The sequence below is a fragment of the Mixophyes fleayi genome, chromosome 8 (assembly GCF_038048845.1).
Source record: "Mixophyes fleayi isolate aMixFle1 chromosome 8, aMixFle1.hap1, whole genome shotgun sequence".
NCBI lineage: Eukaryota > Metazoa > Chordata > Amphibia > Anura > Limnodynastidae > Mixophyes > Mixophyes fleayi.
In genome coordinates this window covers 122,745,326-122,761,873 of record NC_134409.1, presented here as the reverse complement: position 1 = coordinate 122,761,873, position 16,548 = coordinate 122,745,326, and the positions used below count along the sequence as shown (strand labels likewise).

At 40.0% G+C, this 16,548-nt stretch overlaps 1 protein-coding gene across 4 annotated transcripts in view; it reads left to right on the top strand.

Moving 5' to 3' along the window:
• PRICKLE2 (prickle planar cell polarity protein 2) overlaps positions 1 to 16,548 on the top strand; it is a 938,433-nt gene that overhangs the window by 128,181 nt on the left and 793,704 nt on the right. Inside the window, exon 1 of one of the 4 annotated variants that reach the window (XM_075183370.1) lies at positions 15,914 to 16,500. The exons of the other annotated variants lie outside the window; for them this stretch is intronic. The gene's annotated coding sequence lies outside the window, so the exon portion shown is untranslated. Of the gene's footprint in view, positions 1 to 15,913; positions 16,501 to 16,548 lie in introns of those variants that run through there. 4 annotated transcript variants of the gene reach the window in all.

Sequence of the window (16,548 nt, the reverse complement as noted above, 5' to 3'; positions counted from 1 at the left end):
TTCTGTTCATTTCCTTTATATTGCTCTGCTCACATAGTCCCAAAGGGAATGATTGACATCTACTTTGATAAATAATTGATAAACTAGAGATTTCTGTCGTGTATTTTTTTTTTTCTTCCACTGAAAAATCCTGGTGCAAATGTTACTTATATTTATATATATATATATATATATATACCCTGGGATTTCTTTTTGACAATTTTATGCTGAATATTCCATTTTAAACCAGTCTAAATAAAGAAATACAACAGCTACCCAGGACTGAAATGTCAGGAAAGCCATTTACTACAAGCTGAGGAAATGTCTATTATTTAAAAACTGTAAGAAAAAACATAAGTGGTCTGTACTTAAATGCTTGCCAACAAAAGTCACATATTTGATCGTAGATCTTGGAGATAATTATTAAGGAAATACAAACAACACGGTGATATAGAGAGATAACGTCATAAATAGGAAATTAAAACATTTAGATTACCTAGATAATCAAGTCAAGAAAATCCACCAAAAGACAGTCAGTAGTAGCCAGATAAAAATGAAAAACAGATTGAGGAGAGCAAGTCAAGTGCATCTCCCCCACCTTAGAATCACGATATGAATCAAACCATAACATGGACATTTTCCTCAAATGCATAGTGGAACAAGCATAATGTTTGTTCAATCTTCTGTTTGAAAAATCTTTTTTTTTTACTTAAGTTTTCTCCTGGACAAAACCATGTTATAATGCAAGAGGTGCATTTTAGTTTATTATTTTGCACGTAAGGAAAATACTGTCTTTTTTTTACCTAGATCAACTTTAAATTTCAGTGTACAAGTAAGCTATCAAGTATTTGTGTGCTACATGAAAAAACAACCAGTATTTTCCTTAGGTGCAAAATAATAAACTCATGTGCACCCCTTGCATTGTAACATGGTTTTGTCCAGAAAACTTTAGTAAGAAAACTTACTCAATTTCTTGCTTAACTTTTCCTTAATGAATCAGGCCCAATGAGATTAAAGTTACAGTCTCTAATTAAACCTGATCACCAGACAGCCTTAATCTGTGAGCAATTTGTCTATATGTTTGGATACCAAATTTCAATCATCAGGCCGTTCAGACCCCAAGCCAAGTGATAGCGGTGTACGTCTGGCTGCCTTGTGCCATGTTGACAGATGACTTTATAGCCACATTGATGAAACTCAACTACTGAGGTTCCAAGTTTTTTATTTATGTCCATACAGTTATGCCCACCTGATATGACAGGGCCACACACAGTAAAATGGTCATTCACTTAAGTGAAAACAAATTACCCATTCTGCCCACCAAATCTACTTCTGTCTGACTAGCTTAATCTGTGTGGTCGTAAATCACTTGTGATGGCTTGTAATAATGTGACCAGAATTGATGGGAAGATTATCAAATAAAGAAATGGAAGTTGCTCAAATCAATTTATAGGCTATAGCAGGTGCATGAAAGGGTGGGGTTATCCTAAAAGGAACAAACACAGAACATGCATAGAAGTAGGGAGTATATATTGGGGTGAAGTCAGAGATGCAGCACGGTGGCTCAGTGGTTAGCACTTCTGCCTCACAGCACTGGGGTCATGAGTTAAATTCCCAACCATGGCCTTATCTGTGAGGAGTTTGTATGTTCTCCCCGTGTTTGTGTGGGTTTCCTCCCACACTCCAAAAACATACTAGTAGGTTAATTGGCTGCTATCAGAATTGACCCTACTCTGTCTGTCTGTGTGTGTGTATGTTAGGGAATTTAGACTCTAAGCTCCAATAGGGCAGGGACTGATGTGAATGAGTTCTCTGTACAGCGCTGCGGAATCAGTGGCGCTATATAAATAAATGATTATGATGATGTTTGAAGATCAGGGGATGGTAAGGAATTTAAGGTGAGGGAGAGAAGCTTAAATTGAATTCTGGAGATTCTTCAGAGAAGGTGAGTGGTCAGTGGAGGAGAGGTAGGTTTGAGTATTGTCTGCATAGAGGTGATAGAGGGCAAAGGACCGTATTAAGCTGGGTACACACCACAGGTTTTTCAACCAATTATCGTGCCAATCACAGGATAAGCAACTGTTCGGTCCAATGTCGCATTAGGGTCTATGCTCCCACTATCATGTTTGATTTGATTTTATAAACTGACTAAAAATTACTATCAACAATAGAACAATTTTGGGCAAATGTGGAAGTGTGTACGCACTCACCACCAGCAGTAAAGGCAGATCTCTGTACAGTGTGCGGAGTGACGATCTTCTCAGCAGATGGTTATGAGATGAAGATCACAGATCTGAAGGTAAATCGTGTAGGTGTGTACACACAAATCTGCATGCTCATTGGGACTTTCAGTCGCATCTGCAGTAATTGTCTGTAGTGTGTACCCAGCTTTAGTTCACCGAGGAACTAGGCATAAAGCTAGAAAATAAGTTGGTTGAAAACAGGACATTGAGGAACCACAACAAATAGAGAGAGTGGAAGCGAGGATGTGTCAGTAGTAGAGACACTAATGAAGTACTCAGAAAGGTAGGAGGCAAACCAGGAGAGAGCAATGATTTGAAGACCAAGGGATCGAGGGTTTAGAGGAGAAGAGGGTGCAGTCAGAAGATAACAGCAGGTGTCTACCATTGGCCTGTGTATGCAGTTATCTTACTACCGTACTAAAAGGCCCCAGTCATATCGGAAGTGATCCATGCCAACACTGATCCTCTTGCCCAACGATCAGGCCAAGCAGCAAGATGGCCCTTGTGTGGTCAAGACCATAGTCTTGATCGGTGACTTGTTGCAGGTTGTGAACTTTCTTGGTTGAATTGCCGTCAGACCATGGCATGGTGGCACGTCTCATGACTGTAGGAAGCCAGCAGTTACCTTTGCGTGACTTCGACAAGCGGTCTGCCCTACAGGAAGCAAACCTGATTACAAGCAGAGCTACAGAGAGGGGAAAGGACATGCGAATTTGCAGGGAAAGTTAGTCTGAAAACATTTTGCGTTGACTGTTGTAGAGAGTGTTACGGCGTGGGTCACAGTCAGACAGGAGTCTTTGTCTCTGCTCTCAAACTGCTCTTATGTGATGACAAATCACTTGTTTTGCACAGAAAAGTTGAAAGATTGCTGTAAGAACATTGTGTTACTATAAATCACAGGGCATAGCTCATATGCTTTTAGTATTTATGTTAGTAGAACAGTTTATATGTTACAAATTATATTTTATAGTATACTGGAATCTGCTATCAATTAATAAAAGTGTTTAAAACCTTCCATTTACAGACTTTTGTATAAATATTGCAAGAACATGTGTATTTTAGTGCCAGGGGATAAAGTTACTTTCTGTTTACCATATGGGTGAAGAAATATGACCACAAAATACAGGTTTTTCATATATGTAACAGTTTTTGTTCATAGTAGTAAAAAGTATTTAAACGCTTGCAAAGGTCACCTGTTGTTTGAAATGGGGCTTCTAAAAGAAAGCTTTTGTTAGCTACACCCCGTTCTGCCCAGACCCCAACATTTCCTGAGACTAATAACCATTTACAAGTAGACCATGGGGTATATTTACTAAACTGCGGGTTTGAAAAAAGTGAAGATGTTGCCAATAGCAACCAATCAGATTGTAGCTCTCATTTTGTAGATTGTACTAAATAAATGAAAGCTAGAATCTGATTGGTTGCTATAGGCAACATCTCCACTTTTTCAAACCCGCAGTTTAGTAAATCTAGCCCCATGTCTTTTCTTGACAGCAACAAATCTGGACTATTTTGTGAAAATCGGGACTGTTGAGGGGAGCTGGCAGACTTTATGGAAAAATAGTATCCTTATTTTGTACTTAAAGTGTATTCGTCCCCTACAGACCATGGAAACAACCATTTTGTTGGCTGAGCCAAGATTCATTAGTAAAGCAACCTCTCAGGGAACTTCTCAGTTTATGGTGTGGAACAATTGCAGTTTCCGCTATTGAAGAGAATACGGCACATAGTCTCCAACTGTCCCTCTTTTTCCAATATTGATCAACTGCACAGTACAGTTCCTCTGTATTCTGTATATTGGCAATTTTCACCACCTAATCTTATTCTCTGGCTTTCATAATAAATATATATTGAAGTGGAAATATTTCAAATGCTAAGAAATGTCACATTGGAATCAAGTTCAGTCAATAAATCATGATAGGAGTTGTATTGGATGAAGATCCAATTAGAACATGTGACATGAAGAGGCAAAATCTCACTGGACATTCTTTTGATATTTTGACAACCATAGGCAAATCTGGTGGTTGCCATAGCAATGCAGTCAGGAAAACAAGTATTCCCCTTAAAGAGGGAAGGGCATAAAAAATTAGTGCAAGCGATAGTAAAATAGCTAGACTCTGCTTCCGAGTCATGTAGGGTATTGCAATATGCTCATTCCTGGGGGGAAATTTATCAAGCTGTGGGTTTGAAAAAGTGGAGATGTTGCCTATAGCAACCAATCAGATTCTAGTTATCATTTATTTAGTACATTGTACAAAATGACAGCTAGAATCTGATTGGTTGCTATAGGCAACATCTACACTTTTTCAAATCAGCTTGATAAATTTACCCCTTGGATGGCGATCTTCAGATCTCCTTCCTCACAAGCTAGAAGAACTGTTTGACTCCCATATAAGAGTCACATGATTGAATCATGTGATCTGGCTCTTAATATTATTGGTGGACTTTGGTGGATTTATTAAGTTGCTTTAGGCTCAAATCTTACAGCTTCTACCCATTGAGTTAGATAGGAGAATGTTGAGTTAAAACATACAACCCCATTTTTATCGTTGCATTTGTATATTGTAATTAAGAAGAGACAAATATATAACGAAACGATTTTGTGTATTTGCAGAATTTACTGTTCCGTTCAAAAAGCTATTGTTCATGTCTCTATATCCCATAATTCCCTCGACTATATAATCCTGCAACGTTGGTCAGGGGTCAGTGGGTTGATTGAATATAGAAAAGACACATTTAAGTCTTATGTGAACTGTGTAGAGGGTGGTAATAGAGGAATTTGATAACTTAGTCTGAAGAGTTGGGTTTACAGAGAACGCTTGAAGGTTTGAAGACTAGAGGAAAGTCTTTTTGTGCGAGAGAGGGAAATCCACAAAGTGGGTGCAGCCCGAAAAAAAGTCATGTAACCGGATCTTGTGAAGATCGAAGTTGTTGAGTTGAGAGATATTTTGAGACAAGTGAGGAGATGTATGTTGGTGCAGTTTTGTTGATGGCCTTGTACGTTAGCTGAAGTATTTTATATTGGATTTGGTAAAAAACAGGCAACCAATGTAGAGACTGACAGAGTGGATCAGCCATGGAGGAGCGATTTGCAAGCAAAATCAATCTTGTTGCTGCTTGCAAAATAGATTTTAGAGATGAGAGTCTGATACGGGGAAGACTAATAATGACGGTATTGCAATAGTCAAAGCAGGAGATGATGAGTACATGAATTAAAGTATTAGCAGTGTCTTGAGTGAGCTATGTGCATATTCTGGAAATGTTTTTTAAATGCATGTAACAGCAAATAGATATAGAGTCGATGTGAAGAACAAAGGATAGTTCTGAGTCAAGACTCACACTAGGCAGCGAGCTTGAGGAGTAGGATTTATTGTTATGTTATCAACAGAAATAGAAATGTCAGGTAGGTATCCTCTGTAGGCTGGTGAGTTGTCAAGAGGACATCCAAGATAATATGACAGAAAGACAGTCAGTAACGCGAGACATCATAGATGGTGAGAGATCCAGAAAGGATATATAGATTTGGGTATCATCAGCATAGAGATGATACTGAAATCCAAAGGAGCTTATTAGGTTTCCAAGAGTAGTGGTGTAGATAGAGAAGAACTGAGGGCCCAGTAATGAGCCTTGTGGTACTCCAAATGATAAAGGAAGTGGAGAGATGAATCCAGAGAAAGGAAAACTGAAAGGGTGATTAGATAAGTAAGATGAGATCCAGGATAGGACAGTGTCTTGAAGACCTAGGGATTGTAGCGTTTGCATGAGAAGAGAGTGGACAACAGTGTCAGATGCAGCAGAGAGATCCAAAAGAATTAGAGTAATGGCCTTTAGCAGTGATGAAATCATTGACAACTTTAGTCAGTGCAGTATCTGAGTGTTGGGAACGAAAGCCTGACTGAAGAGGGTCCAATAAGTTGGGCGGGGAAAGAAAGCATATGAGGTGAGTGTAGAAAATTCTCTCAGGAAGCTTGGAGGGGCATGGGAGCTGAGAGATAGGACTGTAATTTGAGAGTGTTTTGGTCCAAATTTTGTTTTTTTAGAATAGTAGAGATCACTACATGATTGAATAATGGTGAACATATACCAGTAGAGAGATTACAGATTTTAGTTAAGGTTGGGATGAGCATAGGACAGGCATAAACTGATTTGTGAGGTTATAGGATCAAGAGGACAGGTAGTAGAGTAGGAAGATAAGTTGAGAGTCTATACTACTTCATTTGTGGGATCAAATGTAGAGAAGGTGCCAGAGGGTGTTTTAAAGGAATTGAGGTGCTAGTCGAGGAAGTGAATACCATTTTATGTCGGATCTCATCAATCTTGTCCTTGAAGTAGGAAACTAGATTGGGGGCAATGATAGTAGTCAGATGGTTTGGGGAGGGAGGTTTGAGAAATGATTTAAATGTATTGAAAAGGCATTTGGGGTTAGAAGCCTGAGCAGAGATGAGAGATTGGAAATATGTTTGTTTAGCAGTGTTCAGAGCATTTCGATAGAAGTGGTAGATAGCAATATATATATGAGGAAATCATTAGAGGTACAAGATTTACGCCAATGATCTTCCGTTTTGCAAGAAAGTTTTTGAAGATGTCATGTTCTTTAGTGTGCCAATGCTGACGTCTTTGTTAATATGGAGTTTGAAGAGTAGCTGGAGCCATTTGTACAAGGGCTTATTCTAGGATTTGGTTAAAATGTGTTACTGCCAGATCAGGAGAGGAGAATGTAGAAATTGGGGGAGAAGGTATTGCAGAGAGGTGGAAAATGGTTGAAATTGAATAGAGTTAAGATTTCTGTTAATATGAGGAGACGTGGTAGAGTTTGACACCAGAGAAGTTAAAGTAATAGCAGAGAGCTTGTAGCTGATAAGGTGATGTTCTGAGGGAGGACAAGGTGTGTTAAGAAAATCAGAAACTGAGCATAGTCTGGCGAAAGCAAGATCAAGGCAGTGGCCATCTCGATGAGTAGAGGAGTCAGTCCACTGGGAGGAAGTTAAGGAGAGTAGTTTTGAGGTAAAAGTAGTATCTGGATTATCAATGGATATGTTGAAATTGCCCAAAATGATAGTGGGGATGCCAGGCAGAGAAATGTTCAGGGAATTTTTGGTGTGGTCCAGGTGGACAAGAGATCAGAGCAACACGCATAGAGAATGGGTTGAAAATCCTAGAACTGTAAATCTGCAATGTGGGGAAAGAAGTAATCTAATCTCACCTCCTTGTCTGATTCCAGGTCCAGGCTTGGGGCTTGGCCTAGCGGCAGGAGAATATGGCATCACTGGAGTCTTAGGGCTAGATTTACTAAGCTGCTGGTTTGAAAAAGTGGGAATGTTGCCTATAGAAACCAATCAGATTCTAGCTGTCATTTTGTAGAAGGTAATAAATAAATGAAATCTAGAATCTGATTGGTTGCTATAGGCAACATCCCCACTTTTTCAAACCTGCAGCTTAGTAAATCTAGCCCTTAAAGTTCAAAAGACAATACAAAGAGGAAACCAAGGGAAGGGAGTCACACACTTCAAATTTGGCTCATAGCTTGTTTATAAGAGTGAGACAATTCTATGTATAGAACAATTACGCAAACATTTTTTGAGGTCTGAATGCCTCTTTTCTTTGGTTGGGGGGGGGGGGGGGGTGGCTGCTCTATCTTCTTTATATGAATGTGTCGTAATAAATCCAGTAATTGTTTTTCCTAGGAAGGAATGTAGTATATAGCACTTTATTTGTACACTGCATCCATGGGGAATCAAGATAAGTCATTAAATAACGGGAAGGGATCTTGATCTGTCTGCCTTGAATTCTGTTACTAATCTGTACTCTGTGTCACCCTACTGACTTGTGCAGTTTACGGCAAATCAAAGGCCGATCCTGGTCATCCAGCCTCCTCTATCTCCTCCTGACTGATAACAAGATGTGCGTGTGATAGAGTTATCAGATAAGAGTCTGCCTCAGTAAACATAGATATCATTACAATGAGAGACTATGAACAGTATTTAATTCCTCAGTCGCCAGGAAGATCTGATTTATTGAGGTCATGTCTTGTTGTATGTCCTTGGATTCTTTCATGTTAAATAACAATTTGCTACATTGTAATAAATAAATGAAAAAAGGGCAAAATCAGGAGTGGGGCAAGTTATCCACATACAGTATTTGCCAACTGTTGAACATGTCTGGCCGAAGACTAGTGGGCATCCCAGGATAGGCTTTGAGCCAACCATGCCCTGCTGGGACCAAGTTCCCTGGCCAGTCGCAATAAATACTGATAGCCCATGGGGTCCACTCCCATCCCATGTAAGGAATTCTGGGGGTAAATGTATCAAGCTGAGATTTTTCCGGCGGGTTTGAACAACCAATCAGATTTTAGCTCTCATTTATTTAGTACATTCTACAAAATGACAGCTAGAATGTGATTGGTTGCTATAGGCAACATCTCCACTTTTCAAACCGGCCGAAAAACTCTCAGCTTGATACATTTAACCGCTGGTCTGTAAAAAATAATTGCAGATTATTCATTAACATTGCTTAAATATACAAATGGCTGCTGAGCCAATGAAATGGCAATTATAAATATACAGTAAAATCTAAATAATATGAAATATGAATGTTGTCATAATAACATAGTGTTCCCCAAAACACTGTGCTCCTCAAAAAGGTGAAAATGTTGATGAGAATAGAATGTGTGAATAAGTTAATTTGTGTTGTGATACTTAGATAGAATAAAAGGATTGTGTAAATAGGAGAATGGTATAATGTATGTACGAGAATGGAGGTGGCCCTAAAAATTAATGAAACCGGTAAATAACTAGAGTAAGTATAGTAAATTATATTAAAAGAATACATAGAGGTGAATAAATTAAAACAGTGAGAAGAGAATTATTGAAAAATAATGATGGAAATAAATAATTAGCAATGTATTTATATATATATTTTTTTTTTATGTAATTGGGCAGCACGGTGGCTTAGTGTTTAGCACTTCTGCCTTACAGCACTGGGGTCATGAGTTCAATTCCCAACCATGGCCTTATCTGTGAGGAGTTTGTATGATCTCCCTGTGTTTGCGTGGGTTTCCTCCGGGTGCTCCGGTTTCCTCCCACACTCCATAAACATACTGCTAGGTTAATTGGTTGCTATCAAATTGAACCTAGTCTGTGTCAGTCTCTGTCTGTGGGTGTGTGTGTGTGTGTGTGTGTTAGGGAATTTAGACTGTAAGCCACAATGGGGCAGGGACTGATGTGAGTGAGTTCTCTATACAGCGCTGCGGAATTAGTGGCGCTATATAAATAAATGGTGATGATGATGATGATGATAATTAGCTGTTATTTGTCCAGTGCAAGTAAAAAAAAAAGAAAGCAAGTGTCTGATTGGTTGATAGGATTTATCGTAGATTTGTACTTTTACGGAATTTTAGTAGATAATCTTTTCTAACAATTTTCATTACAATGTAGCCACTAGGTGGCACTGTTTTATTACTGTTTTGAAGGCCCTGGGGTGTGTGTGGTAGGGAAATTTGGTTGTCCACTTATGTCTCTGAATTGAATTCTCTGTTTGTACAGCGCCGCCGAATATGTTGGTTCTATATAAATAAAGGAGAATATACATTTTGACAATGTACATGATTATAATGTATATAACTTGTAAGTATTTATATGTATAGATAGGCCGCATTTATCCAGAACAATAGATGCAAAAGAAAAAAGTGCTGTGCATTGGATGGTAAGTATTCATACTCTAATGGTAAACATATTTACTAGGTGTGGTTACATAAATCAGCAGCCCTTCATATGTGGTTTACAAGATGTCAGCAATTTACTGCTGATGTCCTGGTTTTGCAATCTCTGTGTGAATCAGGAGATCACAGCTGGAGACATAGACAATGTGGTGGCCAGACTGGAATAATATCTATGAGTGAAAGGAAAAGCATGCAGCGTAATGGTTTGCTTATGTCTAGGTAGTATGTCACATTTTATATACTGTATACATTTGATTCTAGAACGTTCACAAACATAAGGGACGTACAGAGCTAATCTGTTTGTGTAGCCTGGGGTGATGTTTGAATGGCTATTAAATAAGGATTATTGATTCCTATAATAAATGTGCTGTCAGGACACACTGACGCAAGGCTTTACAGAGGAAAAAACAGTAGGGTTTATGGCGAATCAGGTATTAGTGAGTGCTGATACCGTATTTACTATAAGGATCAATAATCCCTATTTTAAAAGCTTTACATTGAGGGTATGCAGCACAAATCACCAGAGTGCACACATTATTATTTATTTATATAGCACCACTAATTCCGCAGCGCTGTACAGAGAACTCGCTCACATCAGTCCCTGCCCCATTGGAGCTTACAGTCTAAATTCCCTAGAAGACAGACACAGAGAGAGAGACTAGGGTCAATTTTGATAGCAGCCAATTAACCTATCAGTATGTTTTTGGAGTGTGGGAGGAAACTGGAGCACCCAGAGGAAACCCACGCAAACACAGGAAGAACATACAAACTCCACACAGATAAGGCCATGGTTGGGAATTGAACTCATGACCCCAGTGCTGTGAGGCAGAAGTGCTAACCACTAGGTCACTGTGCTGCCCACACATATAGCTAAATGTCTATGTATGCATATAAATAAAAATATTTTTAAAAAAGTTTAATTTCTAAGGGTGGAGTCAAGTAACTTAAGGATGCCCCCTGCCGCGGTCTTTCCTGGGGTTTCCAAGCTGACTTATTACAGCACCAACCATTTGCCAATGCTGCATGCACAGCTTTGGGGTTTGACCATATAGCTTATATACTTCTGTGCAGTATATACTGAGAGCAAGAAAAAGCTGTAATAACAAGCTGGATGCGCGAACTTCATTTCATATAAAGGTGCATCAGACCCCACAAAGTTCCTGAATAAATGTGACAGGATTCTCACATCACCACTCTGTGCTGTAGGAGGACCCTGCTCCTTCTACTATCTATCTCTATCTGAGGATTCCTGCTCAACTCAATTTCCTTTCTTACATAGTGACACTGCTTATGTACCTTACACAAGATCAACACACTAATTCAATGAAATACTCAATGCTTATTTCATCAAGTGATCTGGTTGGCTATAGGTTGTTCTATCTTTGCCCACTAGGGGCAGGACGAGCAAGAATAGCAGTTTGATAAAAAAAAAGGTGTGATGATTCTAGTCAATAGCACCTCTCCATGTCAGCGGACGACACTCAATGTAGATGCACCGCCAAATAAAAACACTGAATTTTGTCACTCATTAAGGGGTATATTGACTAAACTGCGGTTTTGAAAAAGTGGAGATGTTACCTATAGCAACCAATTAGATTCTCGCTGTCATTTTGTAGAATGTACTAAATAAATGACAGTTAGAATCTGATTGGTTGCTACAGGCAACATCTCCACTTTTTCAAACCTGCAGTTTAGTAAATATACCCCTAAGTGTGTTATGCACCCCCTAAACCTTTGCATCTTAGGCCACCGACCTTTGTTAGGCTAGTGGTAGCACCGGCCCTGGATATCAGGACCTTTTTTGGGAAGTTCAAATTACGAGAGTTTTCCTATAATAAACTTAAAATTCTGTTTTGTTTATATATTTGGATTTGCTGTAGATGCAAATGCTACCAGATCTCTTTATCACATTGATTCACTAGCGTACTTGCAATTCAGAAGCAGTTTAATGTCTTGGCATTTATAAGTTATTGATATGCCTAGTGAATAATAAAGTTTGGTACTCCGTGCCTGTTCAACTGATCAAAAGCAGCAGGTGGTAATAGGCTTAAAAACCACGGATATGCTCACCAGAGGGAATCAGATCTTCCAGCAGTATTCCTGCACAAAAATACCCTCCTAGGCTGGCTGTTAAACGCTCTATGCATGAAGCTCAGTGTTTTGTGACTGTCCTCCTGTTGTAGAACTACAGCTAGATAATGGTTACCTAACCCCATACTTACCGGAGGGAGGTCAGGTGGCAAGTGAGCGAGGGAGCCCGGTAAATCAATCGCATCGCCATCGAACAGCGGCCTCCACTGCGCAATACTGTGACTTGCAGCATTGCGCATCAGGGGCCAGGGCTATGAAGCGAACTGCGGCAAGACTGATTTTCCTTGTAAATAGCTATTCCTCTGTTGAATCACTCTGTATGTCTCTACACTGACTGCCTGTATTCTATCGAATCCAATATAAAATACTTTTACTAACCTACAAGGCCATCAACAAAGCTGCACCAACATACATCTCCTCTCTTGTCTCAAAATATCTCCCAACTCGGCAACTCCGTTCTACAGAAGATCTGCGTCTCTCATCCACCCTCATTACTTCCTCCCATTCCCGGTTACAGGACTTTTTTCGGGCTGCACCCACTCTATGGAACTCTCTCCCTCGCACAATAAGACTCTCCTCTGGTCTACAAAATTTCAAGCGTTCTCTGAAAACCTACCTATTCAGACAAGCTTATAATATTCCGCAACCACCATCTTAACCTCACTACCTTTAGCCTGTTACACAATTTCACACAAGACAACTACCCCCTGACCAACATTGTTGTGTGACAGGATCATTTAGCTTATGAGTCACTTTTACCTTTGCAGTCTGGCTGAGCCAAGATGCAAAATGTATACTTAACCTCATGTGTCAATCTCCCATTGTCCCATAGATTGTAAGCTTGCGAGCAGGGCCTTCTCACCTCTTTGTCTGTTTTACCCAGTTTGTTTATTAGTTTATTATGTTTGTCCCCAATTGTAAAGCGCTACGGAATATGTTGGCGCTATATAAATAAATGATGATGATGATGATGACGATTAAACCCTGCCTTCGTCTCGGATCCAGGAGGGCTCTTGCTCTTCCTGGAGCCCGAGAGGACTCCCCAAAATTCCAGAGCTTCCCGGACATTGCTGGAGAATTGGCGAGTATGCCTAACCCAAATAGCAAAGTACATTTGACTAGTTTTACAGTCTGTGTCATGCAGTTATTAATGAGGAATTGTGTGTGACTGGGTGTGCGTGCTGATGTTTTCTAAGGTGGGATATTCTTGTAAAAGTTATCTTAGGCCTAGGGAGTGTGTAAAATTTCCCTCACACCTACACACCTATAATCTATTGAACTTAATTAATGTTAATGATTTATTTTTTTTATAACATGAGTAAGTTTGGGCAGAGAGGTTGCGTATACACAGTACACTACAAACTATTACGTCCTGTTATTTGTATAGCAGAGATTACTACACCTTCCTTCTGTTCAGTAGCAACACAAGTGTTCACTAGTATTTGGGTATATGCACAAATGTCTGTGTGCACAGAGAATTGATCTTGCGCATCAATCTTTATAGCCAACCCTGCAATGACAGTCAAGAGCTGTAAATGTTATTGAACGAGATGAATAATTTAGTTGAATTGTGCAGAAATTTGCAGTCTCTAATTCTTTGGATGAGAAGCTAGGGTATATTTATTATTCTATACATTTACATAAATGAGATATGCATTGAAATGTTATGTGGTTTTTCGCACATCTTATCGAACATTCCCAGTTTACCCAAAGACATCACAGAGGCAGAATTGTATTTTTCTCTGTTCAACAAAGCCCAATGAAGAAGCCATTACTAGTAGACCTCTTCAATGATGGGTCATTTATTGGACTTGATATACCACCACTAATTCCAGAGCACTGTACTCACATCAGTCCCTGCCCCCATTGGAGCTTACAGTCTAAATTCCCTAATATACACACAGACAGAGAGAGACTAAGGTCAATCTAATACAGTGGCGGGTCCAGGGGGGAGGGGCGATCGGGGCATTCGCCCCCCCCCTAGCAGCAGAAAGCTAGATCCCAGCCGCCGATCAAAACGGGAGGGGGCAGAGCTCATCGCGAGCGGAAGGCAGGGCTAAACGCAGGCCAGCCAATCAGAGTGGTCCGAGCTGCCGATCAAACCGGGAGCGGATGGGGCCAATCGCGAGCGGAAGACAGGGCTAAACGTGAGCCAGCCAATCAGAGCAGAGGAGGGGCGTGATTATGCAAAATCGCCACCCCTAAACATAAGGTCTAGGTCCACCCCTGATTTAATATCAGACAATTCACCTGCTAGTATGTTTTTAGAGTGTGGGAGAGAACTGCAGCACGCAGAGGAAACCCACGCAAACAAGATACAAACTCCACACAGATAAGGCTATGGTCAGGAATTGAACTCATGACCTTAATGCTGTGAGGCAGAAGTGCTAACCACTGAGCCACCGTGCTGCCCAATTGACATTGTTAGGCAGCTTGTAGCTATATAGCTGATGTAGAACCATAGAACCCCAGCATATCCTGAAATTCACAATCATCCGGCGAAAGTCACATACTATTCCACATTAATAACTTCATGAAAAATCCTTCCTCGCGCTTTCAAAAGACGTACCATACCAAGGTTAATCAACACATGGCGCAATAAATCAGCTGTTGTGGAACTAGAATACCCAGCATACCTTTTCAGTCTTTATATCTACCTCTGTAGTATAAAGTGTTACAGTTCAAACAGTTGAATAGAGATTGAGTCTTCCTTGCCATTTAGAGACCATTTATTGTGTTGGCACTTATGATCGAAGAGAACCTTCTACAGAATAAAGAGGTCGTTTGTATCACTTTATACACCTTCAACAAAATTGTTAATGGTGTCTAGTGCCAATTAATTGTAGGTAGAGTGGTCATTTTCTTTGTCTGCTAGTCTCAGGAAATAGAAACATCCTAATAAAGCACAGATGAAAGGTCAAGATGTTCAGTAATACACTTTTGTTTTTGAAGGCAAAAAAAAAATCCGTTTTTGAAGAGCGGTCACTGATGGGTTTGGTTACCCCTGTCATTAGATTTAAAGCAATAATTTCATTTTTGCATTTCGACTAAAGAAATATTCCCAAATATTACTTATTGTGATAAATTGGATCCAATGTCTTTCTATTATATATAAATAAATGATGATAAAATATTATAATCCGTAACAATGTAGCCAGTAGGGGCGCTGTTGCATTACAGTAAATGATGCTTTGAAACCAGGCTTCTAGCTGTAATATCCACTGCACAGTATGGGTTATAATAACTATGTATAAATGTGGTGTATTAGAACTTAAGGTCTGGTAGAGATTATGTCTAAACATGTGCCAAGACCAACCACCAGTTAGATGAGACCTTACCTCAGGACAGCTGTTGTGACCACAATACTAGGAGTTCCCTCAGCCCCTGAAAGTCATAGTTAATTTTTTTTTTTCTGCTATTAATAAAGCCTATGGTCCACAAATAGAATTTAGAATAGAATATTAACTCTGAGCAATAGGTCTATTTTGTCCATTCAGGATTATAAAAAAAAAAAAAAAAAAAAAGAATTTAGAACACTGACCTGACATGGATTATTTAAATGGCCCAACTACAAGACATTTGCAAACAAGAGCTGCCTTAAATAACCTACATCCATTCAAGTTAGGAAAGAAATATAAAACAGACGCAGTAACTCAATACAGCAAATATTTGGTCGACGACCAACGAGATAGTTGAAGGAAGAAAACAGCATCTTTCTATCATGGCTGTGCCAGATGTTTGTTACAAACGCTGTATATAAAGGATGTTGTTGGTGCTAAGCACCCTGTGGGGATAGATCGATGTGTTAGATGAGGCTGATCTATATGTAAATGAACGAGATGAGGCAGCCAGTGACCATTGGAAGTGTCCCAGGGCAGACTCGCTCTTGCTGCTGACATCACTGCATTCATTAAGCATTCAGCAGAGGCAAGCGCTGCAACAAGCGCTGCCAGCAAAGCTGGCAATTACTCTTGATAGGTCTGAGTCTTTTCCTTTTTACAAGATCTTGGAGAGCAAATTGGACACTACGTTGCTGACTACAAAGGGTCATTTAAAAGGGGAAAGAAAAGAGACTGTGGAAATAACACTGGGAAGAAAGGAAAGGAGAGGAGATCTGGAAAAAGGGATTTTCTGAAAAGGCAACGAATAAAGAGAACTAGCTGGAGAGGGCAGGGAACCGCACTTGTCCTGCTGATGGCTGCCACAGCAGACTTCTTTTCAGCCAACAAGCCTGCCTGATGTGTGGGTCTATTCTGAAGGGCTTGGACAAAGCCCCGCTGCTCATTTCAGCGCAAGTGACTCCCAATGTCTGTCAAGCTCAGCTGTAGAGAGCAGCAAGCAGGCTGCGTGCGTGTGTGTGTGAGCTCTGCGCTCAGCCAACATGGACAAGAGAAACAGACTCAGTAACTAGCCGTCTGTGAGGAGCCAGGAGCTGTTTCCTCCGGCCGGGGGGATTGTTTGTACTGCTGGGTATGTATGTCCTTACCCTGTGCCTGGAAATGTAACTGCCTGCAAGGA